Raw genomic sequence first — 5153 nt, forward strand, 5'->3', positions numbered from 1 at the left:
TTTGCTACAAACTGGACGTTTGTATCAGTGCTATATGAATGGAGAAGGCTTTGTATTTCTGACATGTAACTATCCTTCCATGACAGCCGAATACTTGGGAACACATAAAATTTGAGATGATTCAAAAGACTTATATTTTTACATACAAATGATCAGTAAATAATGGGAACATACACTATGTTCAACATATTCCTTGAAGTATTTATGAATTCATTCAATTGATCATTTAATAACTATTAATTCAGTGCATACTATATTCAAAGCACCACACTTATGAAGGAATGTCCATACATGTCTCTCAAGGAGTTTTATCAAGGAGTTTATAAATCTGTTGAGATAATAAAATATAGATACATAAGCCTCTCACTAGGCATCCTCATGAGAGTAACATTGTTGTTAAACCCTGTGTGGCAATCCCTGATGCACTGCTGTGATATCCAGGGAAGACATGGAGACCTGGAAATCCAACTACTTCCTTAAAATCATTCAACTTCTTTTATTTTAAGATTTATTTATGAGAGAGAGAGAGCGTGCACGTGAGTGGGGGGAGGGGCAGAGGGAGAGAATCTTCAAGCAGATTCCCCACTGAGTGGGAAGCCGGACTCGGGGCTTTGTCTCACTACCCATGAGATCATGACCTGAGCCAAAACCAAGAGCTGGACGCTTAACCAACTGAGTCACCCAGGTGTCCCCAGATCCTCTAACTTTTCAATGATTATCCAAGATGCTTCATTGCGGGAGTAGACAACAGGGCTCCAAGCAGATGCAGCAGGTTGGGATGTCCCTTCTCGGGAAGGCTGTGGTGCTACCGGCAAGAGCACCATGATTGGCAAGGCCAGCTGAGGGCATCTGTAGAACATCCCAGCTCTGGAGAAACTGTCATCTCATATCCAGGGGGATGTGGGCTTTGTGTTCACCAAGAAGGACCTCACTGAGATCAGGTCATGCTGCTGGACAATAAGGTGCCAGCAGCTGCCCATGCTGGTGTCATAACCCCACAGGAGGTCAAGGTACCAGCCCAGAACACTCATATGGTGCTAAAGAAGTCCTCCTCCTTCCAGGCTTTATAAATCACCATTCCTAAATCTCCAGGGGAACCACTGAAATACTGAGTGATGTGCAATTGATTAAGACTGGAGACAAAGTGGGAGCCAGCAAAGCCATACTACTGAACATCTCCCCCTTCTCCTTTGGGCTGATCATCCAGCAGGCGTTTGACAACGGCAGCATGTACAACCCTGAAGTGCTTGCATCACAGAAGAAACTGCATTCTTAGTTCCTGGAGGGTTCTTGCCATGTTGCTAGTGTATATTTGCAGACTGATTGTCCCATTGTTGCATCAGTACCCTGTTCTATTATCAGTGGATACAAATGGGTTCTGCCTTTGTGGAAGCTGATTATACATGCTCACCTGCTGAAAAGATCAAGGCCTTCTTGGCTGCTACTCCGGTGGCAGCCATTCCTGTGGCCACTGCCACTACAGCTGCTCCGACTATTGCTCTGCAGCTGCTGCCCCAGGCAAGGTTGAAACAAAAGAAGAGTCAGAGGAATCCCGTGAGGCTCTGGGATTTGGTCTCTTTGACTGATCACCGAAAAAGCAACCAACTCAACCAACTTATTTATGAGACAAGGAGATAAAGGCTTACTTCTCTTTAAGAAAATAAAGTGTAGATGTATAAGTAGTACAAGGCAATATATGAGAATAATCAGATCACACATTTAGGAACTGATATAACAATAAAGCAAAGATCCTCTGAGGAAAAGTAAGTGGACAATTGCTTTGTTTAAAGTAGAGAGTTGAAGAAAGAGTAGTGGAAGATTTTATTAACTATTCAGGTAGGGCAAGAGCACACAGGACCTTGGCAGAGTGGTTAAAATGGATTTTTCTTGGGGCGCCAGGGTCGCTCAGTCAGTTAAGCATCTGACTTTTGATTTTGGCTCAGTTCATGATCTCAGGGTCGTGAGATAGAGCCCCGCGTTGGGCTGTGTGCTGGGCGTGGAACCAGCTTAAGATTCTCTCTCTCTCCTTCTCCCTCTGCCCCTCCCCCACCACTCTAATTTTTTTTAAAAAGGGATTTTTTTTTTCTTGAAGAGATAAACCTTCCTTAATAGTTGTGTAAAAAGATGTATTTTTTTCATTAAAATAGAAATATTTTCAAAAGTTAGATAACCAGAAAAATTAGCTATCTAACACAAGGTTCTTATTTCTGGGAGAGTTCACTTTAAATACCAAAAATGTTAAGAATATAAGTGTATCTGTTTAAAGGATAAATAAAAGCTGTAATTGAAAGTCACATGCTGTGGAGAGAGGTTTTTTCTTTACTCTTTATAAGAAAAAAAAGATATAAGAATGTTTCCAAGATGATAAGAAAAGTTTCCTATTGGGAAAAGAGAGAGGGGGCTTTGTTGTTTCTTCTACAGAAAATTGAAAGAGCAGAAGTTGAGTTGCTATTGAATTCTTTCACTAAAATTTGACTGTAACTCATACCTCTGTCCTGGCCTGGGTAAAGAATTAAAGATCAGATAGAATCCTCATAGTCTGTTAATTGAGGTCCAGAAATCATTCAAATAAAAATTCAAGTAAACGATGAAATTGTGTTTGTGTTTTGTGGAAGATTGCTCTGTCAAAGGGAGCCAGGTCAAGACTGGAGGCAAGGATAGCAGTAAAATTTTGACCTAATTCATGGGGAAAATAGTGAGAATTTAAAATATAGAGATGATTGCTTGAATAAAAACATTTAACATTTATTAGAATCTTATATGCAAGGATAGTCTAAGTGAATTACAAATAATTTGGTCAAGGTTGAACGCATTTAACAAAGCTGAGATTGGGACCCCTGCAGTCTGGTTCCAGACATGTACCACTAACCATTGAACTGAACTGTTTCTAAACATAGAATGGAATGAAAGGGTTTTGTTTTCTTTTTTTAAGAAATGCTATTTAAAAAATAAACAAAATTTTATTATTCGAAATTTAAACTAAAAAAACCTAGTGGCTTTGGCACAATTACTGCCTTATGAGTATGAGACATTTGTTTGAATTGTGATATCTACTGTTTGATATTCCAGCAGCCTTCTCTCAACTATTTAACTTTTAAATTTCTCTAATTCTCAGTCATATCATTGGTAAAACTGGAATAATAATACCTATTTTGTAGAGATTTGTGTGTGTGTGTGTGTGTGTGTAAGTATTAGCTCATAGTATATATGTATATGGCATGTGATGCGGCTGCTGATTGATGATTCTAAGCCTGGATAGCAGAATAAATTATGGCATTATTGTAGAATATACAAGATTAAGAAAGATAATGTATTGGAGAAGTTGTTGAGACTTTCACAGATATAATAAATTATTTATTATTTCATTTGTTTAAATTGTGAACAAATCTCTCTTTGTGAAAGAGGAAAAAAAAACAAGGAAACACATAAAACAAAAAGAGAGAAGTTAATGAAAGTAGAATTCAAACAATCATTTTAAAGCACACTCCAGTTTCTCTTTTAACGTTAAAAAGCTAGGGCCTGGGAAGGATGGGAGATATTGTAAGATAGAGTTTGTTCCTATTGGGACAGGTGTAAAGAATAAATCTTATAAAGTAAAAACAAGAAAGAGTATTCTTTGTGAAATAGATAATATCCAATTCCTATTTACTCAGGGATGAGTGAATTCTGTTGAGGTCGGCATATCTCTCACCCCCAGAGATTACTTGTTAAATTGAATGACACTGTCAAACCATGTAACCAGTTTTCATACATTTGCATTTACTGTACCAATAGCTGTTAAAATGCTGTATGGATGACTAATAAAAAGGTGAGAGATAAAAGAAGTCATCACTGGACATATTAATAATAGAAGATTTGGTTTATGAGGGAGGATAAAAGGGAGAATAAGGAATAGCACTCTTGGTACAATTCCCTTGAAAAACAAGAAATAACAGTTAAAAAAAATGAGGAAGAAGGCCATGTTGTGAGATAGGAAAGCAGAAAAGAAATGTCATTTTGTCAAGGCCAGTAATATAAGTGGGAATCCTAGTTCGAAAAAGAATATTCTAGAGCGGAAGGGATAGGGATGATATCCCTTAGACTTTCCTTAAAGTATCTCGTATTTTAGATTTGACTTTGAAAACATGGAACTATTTTGCATAATTAGGAAACAACATCAAAGCAAAACGAGACAAAGAAAACAACCTCTAAAAATTGTAAGCAAATGAGGCAAATAAACCTAACTGTATGACATTGTGGCTTAAATAGAGGAACTTGAAATAGAAATTTAAAATAAGGAATTGACTTATACATCCTCATGAGATTTATATCTTAAGGTCAAACAAACTGCAAAAAACAAACAAAACCCCCCCAAAACCAACAAAAAAACCTTAAACTGATTTTTGTGATCATGTAGTTATTAATATTAAAACATTGGCATGTTGATTCTGAAAGTATGTGCATGCATATACATATGTACACATTTGGGTAAGGAATCACCTTAATAGGAGTTTCTTATTACTGTTACAACAAATTTACCACAAATTTAGAGGTTTAAAACCACACAAATTTGTTATCTTGTAGTTCTGGAGGTCAGAAGTCTAAAATAGTTTCACAAGGCTGCTTCCTTCTGGAAGCCCTAGGAGAGAATCTGTTTCCTTGCCTTTTCCAGTTCTAGAAGTCATTTACATTCCTTGTTCATGAATACTTCTTCCATATTCAAAGACAACAGCATGACAACTTCTAATGTCCCTTTCTCTATCTGTCCCTTTGCTTCCGGCATCACATTGTGTTCTGTGTGTGTAAGACTCTTTTGCCTCTTTCTTATAAGGATCCCTGTGGTTATAATGGACTCACCTGGATAATCTAAGATAATCTTCCCATCTCAAGATTCTTAATCACATCTGAAAAGTCCCTTTTGCTGGATATGGTAATTTATTCACAGGTTCCGGGGATTAGGACAAACATTATTGAGGGGACATTATTCAGTCTACTACAACAGGGGACTAAGAGTTTTAGTATATATGTGATGTATGTAAATAAATAAATAAAGTTAGATTTATTGTGCTTGCTACATGAAGGGAAAAGCTCTTCAGAGGATCTATGAAATTTCTTTCTTTCTTTCTTTTTCTTTCTTTCTTTCTTTCTTTCTTTCTTTCTTTCTTTCTTTCTTT

General features: G+C 37.1%; 1 pseudogene; it reads left to right on the forward strand.

Moving 5' to 3' along the window:
- The first annotated feature begins 421 nt into the window (after positions 1–421).
- Positions 422–1586, forward strand: LOC116634715 (annotated as a pseudogene).
- Positions 1587–5153: the final 3567 nt, after the last annotated feature.

The sequence above is a fragment of the Phoca vitulina genome, unplaced genomic scaffold, assembly GCF_004348235.1.
Source record: "Phoca vitulina isolate PV1807 unplaced genomic scaffold, GSC_HSeal_1.0 scaffold9, whole genome shotgun sequence".
Lineage (NCBI taxonomy): Eukaryota > Metazoa > Chordata > Mammalia > Carnivora > Phocidae > Phoca > Phoca vitulina.